General features: G+C 43.1%; 1 long non-coding RNA gene across 1 annotated transcript; it reads left to right on the forward strand.

Annotated features, from left to right (window-relative positions):
* Positions 1-740: 740 nt before the first annotated feature.
* Positions 741-7,310, forward strand: LOC129387681 (uncharacterized). The gene is made up of 3 exons (XR_011893014.1): positions 741-826; positions 4,036-4,123; positions 7,112-7,310. It is a non-coding gene; the product is annotated as an uncharacterized lncRNA (long non-coding RNA).
* Positions 7,311-7,667: the final 357 nt, after the last annotated feature.

The following is a 7,667-nucleotide window of genomic DNA, read 5'->3' on the forward strand; positions in this document are numbered from 1 at the left end:
ATTAGCAACGGGCGCGAACGGGTAGCCGTCACAAGCGTTCGGCGAAAGACAGCAACCACGAGCTCATGCCGGTAGCGATGGTGCTGTGGCGCAGGCAGGCTACTCTTCTTCGTTACAATATAAACCATGCCGTTCGTACATACACAGAGGCAATGGTGGCAGTATAGGTGTACCTTAAAGTGTCGTCTAATGAAATCGTGACCACTTTTTATGAATCAAAAGATGGTATACAAATGCCTTCTGAACCACGTCATTCATGAATTTAGCGGAAACAGCGTAAAAATACTTGACGTGAGAAAGGTACCGACAGCACCACTTCACTTCGTCAAGTGTGAGACGCTAAATCCGTAGGAACAGGCTGGTATACGGACATACTGACTCGTGGAAAGAAAGCTTAATCATTATTCCAGACTCTTAAGTAAAAGAGAAGAACTGCACCTCTACACTACCTGTTCACATATATATTGTTCCTTTTTCATGCTGTGAAGGCATGTCATTTGAAATAAATAACCTCTTTGAGGACGATATCGTCATGAGCTTGACGTCAAATAGTGACGGAAAGGCCTAAACAGTTTCTTTGTTTTTCCGTGTACCAAAATAAGGTGGCTGTACTCTAGGTGGAATGCCATTGCCTGCGTCAATTGGTTGTTTTCGCACAGCAGCTAACTACGACCTCATTTAACTTCGACCTTTTGAACAAGCGGTATAAAAGGGCGAGATTTTCATTCCATCTTGCAGACCGGGACTGAGATACCAGTTGATTGGAAATGGCTTCGGTGGTATCAATGAAATCAGCAATCCTCCTGGCCGTGATCCTACAGGCAGTGTAAGTACAACTCCCCACCGATATCACATTTATAATAATCATAATGTGGCACGGATCAGATATAAATTTATTTTATGTTCCACGTGGTGCCTAATTTTGATTCTCAATGCTTTGGAAGTTTTTCCTTGTACTCGAAAGGGATATGCCAGTAAAATAACGAACATTCCTACTGTCACACTAATATATTACGCATCTTTGTTAATGCTGTAGCAGCGAAATAATGTAATGCGGCAACTGATTTTTGGTTAGTAGATAATTACTCCAATAAAAAAAAGTTAACAGTGTTCCAGTTCTATAAATGGAAAATGAAAGCTATAGGTATGCATCACAATATTGACAATTCATTTCAGCTCCGTCTGCTGCTGGTCTTCCGTCTCACTGACTTGCCAAATAATGCACGTAGTTGTTCTTGCCTCACTGGTTAGGAGCTCATATTTGTGGTTGTAAAATTATTGTGCCTCTGATGTTGATGGCATTTGCCAACATGACGTTAAAATACCTTTCGTTGGGGTTACTGGTGCACTCGCAATCTACCACCCAGCTTAAGCGTCTACTCTATGGAAACGACAGCATATGCTACGATTCCCCAGGAGCGAATGCCGGATTGTTGAAACAAAGGGCGCTGATACAGTTACCGGATATTATGACATCAAATACAAAAGTCCGAAACGACGACCGACGCGGAGTTACCGTGGGAGGTGTCCCTTACTCGGCACCTTCACTGAAATTTTATGCAGAATTGAATTGAATTTAATTCTGGGCTTTTACTTGCCAAGACCACAATTTGATTATGGGAAACGGCGTAGTGGGGTTCTCTAGAGTAATTTTGACCACCAGGGGATATTTAACGTGTCCCCATAGCACGGCACTTTGAATTTCACCCTCGTCAAAATCCGGCAATCGTGGCCGGCATTCGATCCCGCAAACTCGGCCTTGAAAGTATCACACAGACGGGAAATACAATTCACGTGTTATATGTAGAAGCAAAGGCAACGCGACAACATTAAGGCCAGATGACTGAAGGGAAACCCGTGCAAGCGTCCCGCCAAAGTCGTCAACTTCGTCTCACTGTCAACCATCCTCGTCCTTCATTCATTAACTCCGTAAGAATAACATCACCTGAAGAATTAGTCGACCGAGCATCAGGCAGGACTGCATGGCTACTGAGGAGCGCTAGGTGGCTCTGAGGCATGTACACTGAAGGCTGTATGGATGTTCAGTAGGAAAATAAGGATAAAGCAGATCGCTGGTTCGGAAGCACTGAAATCAATTGGAATGATTAACATTGCGCTTGAGCTCTTCGGATGATGTTGCAATTCGCGTGGATTGCATGTTGCCGTTACGTAGCAAGCGAGGCAACTGCTGCGCAACAGAAACAACACCCAAGCGGCTTCCAGGCTTTTCACAACGCTGGCAGGAGGAACAGTGGCTTGAGAGGCGTTTGACGCGTCGCAGTTCGATGATACGTTAGATAGCACGGACGGAAGAACGGCGTTTGTCACTAAGCAAGAAGGAAAGTGTCAGAGCTCATATTTTTAATGTCAGTAGCGGAGGCAGCACGATGCCCTGGTGACTAAGCAAAGGGTACGTCGAGACGACTGCCGAAAACATTCGAGTAGAATGTGGGCGTGCTTCCACTTTGCTTCCACGTTATTGCAGCCAAACGCATTGGGTGTCTATGGAGACCGTCGGACCCTCAGCGTGCTACGATACCGCTACAGCACAGGGACACGGTGGCGCCCGCAGGTCTAAGACGCCTCATGTATGCGTATGTTTTATATCGCGGCGACATTTAGATTCAATGCGCAGCATTCTTTGCCTCATTCGAGCCACATTGCAGTAGGTATAGGTTCGAGGCCGGCCCCCGTTTTCGGCCACCTTCCCAAAAGTTCGACAAGGACGCATATCACGATGATTGTCAATGTTAATGCCATTAGCATTGAATCAGTGTAGGGATACTCCATAATGCTGAATAGCCATAAACAATCGATGGTGGGTGAAGTAGAGTGAGAATTCTCATCGGATTAATATACCCGCGTACCGCAGCGTCTAAACTTTCAAACGTTACAAAGAAATCTTCACTGCTGGCAGCCACCCAGCCACAGCCATTTTACACCCACTGGCCCTGTAGAATTGTGTTCAGCACGTATCATTCCAAATGAAATACGGCGCGATTGAACAGGTGTCTCCTTCAGGCGTAAAAATTATTTTCATTCTCACATAGAAAAGCGCGTCTCTTCACTTTAATCAGTCGGACATGCAATTTCCCTTTTTTATATCAGTCGGAAACTTAAGTTCCGTTTTTTTTTTTGGTCCAGAGCAGAAAGTGACGTTTCAGGGCTTAAATAGCACATAGCAGCAGTACGCCAAATAGGCCTCATTAGGTACAGAATGCTAATCGCATTAAATATAAAAGCCTAACTGGCAAACGTCTAACTACGGCATTCCAGCAAGTTGCCTGATGCTCTAACCTTTAAGCTAATAACATGCGTACCGTACTTCCCTCGTGCAAAACCCGAATAGCCTAATTTCTGGTGTGAGAAAAGAAACGTGCCAATTTCTTGCACTTTTTCTCTCGAGGCAGCCAGTGCTTTATGACACTGTGTTAGAATGCAGCCAGTTTTGGGATCCGCCCATATTCCACAGTCCAACTCTTTTAGCAGCTGACGCTATATCGAAGCTACGTGATATTCTGGAACATTCACGATTAGTCCCGGTTGAATATATTGAAATGTTTATTCGAGGTTGTACAAATGTCATCGTAACAGTAACATAAGCCATCTGATAGAAACAAGGTACGAGGTGAATTCGCAATCTGTGTTTATCGCGCGAGCGCCCGTTCAGTATCTTTACAGAAGTTAACATTCACCATGTCGTAAACTCGCGTCAACCGATCGGAAAAGAAATTATGCTATCGGCTGCTACACGATTGTCGCCGTCGCCGTCGTGCTGGTCTAGGTGAAGTCAAGCACCCGCTTGCGTGACACACACCACTGCTGGCCTTACACAGACACATTTTATTAACACTTTGCCGAACCTTAAAAAATGCTGGTCAGCCAGCTACAGTCCACATCTTTCGCATAACAACTAGTACTTCATTCAACTAGTGCTTCATTTGACACTGCTCCTTAATCTGCATATCGAACTCTCTTTAACGTGCTTTTGGTTATGTAACTAAAGCAAGATATACACCTTTGAAATCATTGCAGGTTTTTTGGATTCGGCAGACCAGACTCCACAACAAACTCGACTGAATCCTCCGACTTAAACTTTACCGTGGAGAGCTGTAATCAAACGGTAAGTTAGCGAAGTGCATACCGAAATTACTGCTTTTTCATTGAACTTAGTGAAATTCAGCAATTGAAATTAAACTTAGAACATTTTAAGAATATGTAAATCCAAGTAAGCAAGAATGAACGTCACAAACACACACTCAAGTGCTATATATATATATATATATATATATATATATATATATATATATATATATATATATATATATATATATATATATATATATGTACGACTAGAAAGAGATTGAGCAGAACGGGAACAAAGGGGTCGCAATTTTCGTAAGTCCAAATGATATCAAGCCAACAAAGATAGTGACACTAAAGAAAACACAGGGTTATTTAGTTGATTTAATTAATACATACAAATGATGAATGAAGGACAGTGAAAGTGGACGAAAAAACAACTCGCTGAAAGTAGGTTGCAAAATCGCTTCGCCTTGCACGTGGGCTTGTATCCCACTTGCGACTAACTGTCTTTTCGCCTGTGTTCTTTCGCATCTATTAATCACTTCCATGTTTCAAACAAAGCAATTCACTCTACAGTTTCCTTGGTGTCAATACATGTTGGTTTCATATGTTTGTGACTGCATAATGCATACATACATACATACATACATACATACATACATACATACATACATACATACATACATACATACATACATACATACATACATACAAGTTCATGTTGAGTAACGGATGCGTGCACTTTGCCGTGTCCACCGGGGAAATCAGAATATAATGCTGTTTTTCAACATGACGCTAATGAAAAATCAATACAGTTGCCAGCAGCACTTATTTGACTACTACAAATTTATATATATATATATATATATATATATATATATATATATATATATATGTGTGTGTGTGTGTGTGTGTGTGTGTGCGTGTGTGTGTGTGTTTGTGGGTTCACATGCAAATGTAGTGTTTATATCAAACAAACTATATGTTGTTAGCGGCCTCATGAAGCTTCAGGTATTTTGAACGTATTTTTATTGTGAATACAATTTTATTAGTATAGAAGAATGAACGCTATATATGGAACCAATATAATGCGAAGCATTTTGGAGGCAGCAACATATTGAGCACCCTTTGGGCTTTACGCAAAGAGTTACCAGTTTGAAATAAACTTTTTGTATGCTTCAAGCAAACGTGTGTGCGGGACGCGAGTGTGTGACGGCACGAATGCGGCAATGGGGCGATCACTGTGACGGCTGTATGACGGCTGATATTTTCGTACTTCAGCGACAAAAAAAAAGAATAACACATGGCGACCTGTGTCGTTACAACTGGAGCCGATGCCTTAGCCTGTGTAGTCATCGTCCACATCGTCCCAAAGCCTTAGCAGCGAGGATGTAAGAATGCAACGAACTAGCAGGCTTGTGCTTTTATGAGCAACACGTTGATAATGCGCCGGGACGGGACGCATAAAAGACGCAGTGGTAAGATTAATTGATATTCAAGTGAGAAAACGGCCGTTTACCGTCGATTGGGTGCATGGTAAAGAACATCAAGCGGTCAAAATTAATACGGAATCCCGAGTTACAGCGTGCCTCGTAATCAGGTCGTATTTCTGGCACGTGAAGCCTCAGAGTTTAGGAAGCTTCTTTTTTTGTTTCCCGTGTCTGCGGCCGAAAGCAAACTCGAGCCTATGGATGCGCCCTCGGTCGCACTGTGCTATTTGCTGCATGGGCATGGTGTCAGAAAAAGCTTGATCGCGTTGACATGCCAGGTCGTGCTTGCAACCGTGGCCCGAATGGAAAATAAGAATAGAAAAAAAAACACAATTTTGACCGAATGGAATACGAAAATATTTTTTTAATACATATCCATGGTACACTGCGCGAAATAGGTAGGTAAGTGAGTAAGTGAGTAAGTAGATAAGTTCATGTCTGGCCTCGTTGAAGGCCTGTTTCAGCGAAACAAAATTGAAGTGCCCGACGTTGGGTCAGTACCTCTGTCTCACAGCACGGCAGACCGATGCTCCAACAATCAGGCAATATTCGCACGGCTATTTCTTCGGCAAAATATCTTAAAATGTTTGGCGCGTGCTACACGTGGTATTTTCTCGCATTCATCCCTCGAGACACAAGAATGGAGGAGCAGAATTCCCAAAATGGTAACAATAGATTGTGCGACTAAAATGTTACCTCCGCCAAGCCAGGGTGCAGTATCCGTACTAGTTGGCGTACCATCCACAGGTGAATGTCTCGTGGAAGGAGCGAGCCTTAAGCACCAGCTCACACCTTTCATAAAAAAAAAAAGAACACTAGGCCAGCCAAATCAGACAAGGACGGCAAATTAAAAATTTTTCTTTTTCGTATTAACATTGCAACTTCATATATCAACAATACAGTGCCCTACAAGGTTGTGTGTATGGGCTGTTGATGAAGCTAAAATTTGCCCGAATACTGGGCAACCCTGTTCGGAGCAGCTATACCAGGCAGAGGGGCATTAACGTCTCCAGGACGAGCGGGGAAGAGGCCCATAAGAGAGGATTGCCTGTGCACGCAGGAGTAAATAGCCCTTGCCATAGTCTTCATCGATGTGCTCAACAATAAACATCGGTGATGAGGTATGGGGACGTAAGGCTACTACTCCAGCGCGAAAAACGTTTCTCGTGGAATTTCAGGGAGAATTCACTATCAGCGCTCAGGCTCGTTACACTTCCGAAAGAAGGATATAATAGAAGCAAAAAAAAAAAAAGAAAAACCACTTTGCCTTGCGCATTTCATTCTTCAAAGAAGACCATGGTGTTTGAATTGAGATCTGTCCTGGTTATCTTGTCACATACTCAACGTGGCCGCGTAAAACTAGCGAATGAACACGGTAAATAAAAGACGGAATCATGAATAACTTTTATCGCTTTGTATAATGCATGTAAATAATATATGTTATTGTGCGCCATATATATGCGACCACTCGCGCTCGCGCCTATTATTCGCGATATATCTAAACTTGCCTTACATTAATGTTTTCTTCTTTCCAGTGCAATCCTTCTCAAAATCTTACGTGCTCAGGGCATAACTGTTTCTGCGTACTTCTGAACAACAGCACCCAAGGGAAATGCTACACCTATTCATGGCCCGGAATGGATTCCGAAGAGGCGCCTACAAACGAAGAGATAGAGGCGGCCGCTCCTAGATTGCAGAATACAGATAAATAAAGTACTTTTGTCATTCACTACAGTTCTGCATAAGGTCCATATAAGGTAAAAGTATTCCATTCTGAATTTACTCCAACCTCCTGACGTCAAATTTACGTAACTACAAACGGCACCATCGGACTGTGATTCGCAACGTTGTTTGAATGACCCTATCAATCGCTGTCGTCGTTTATAGGAGGTATTACTCATTTGCCTTGTAAGCTATTAACATTGCCTGCCCTGAGAGGTTTTTCTCATCCAATTTAATGACCTGAGGTGAGCCTCCCCCCCCCCACCCCCCAAACACACAAGCAGAGGTCGCTTCGTTGTGTCTGAGCTGGCATAGCGAAATTATACAGGGTGCCCCAACTAGAACAGAACCAACGTAATGTTTCGTCGC

This window comes from Dermacentor andersoni, chromosome 3 (assembly GCF_023375885.2).
Source record: "Dermacentor andersoni chromosome 3, qqDerAnde1_hic_scaffold, whole genome shotgun sequence".
NCBI lineage: Eukaryota > Metazoa > Arthropoda > Arachnida > Ixodida > Ixodidae > Dermacentor > Dermacentor andersoni.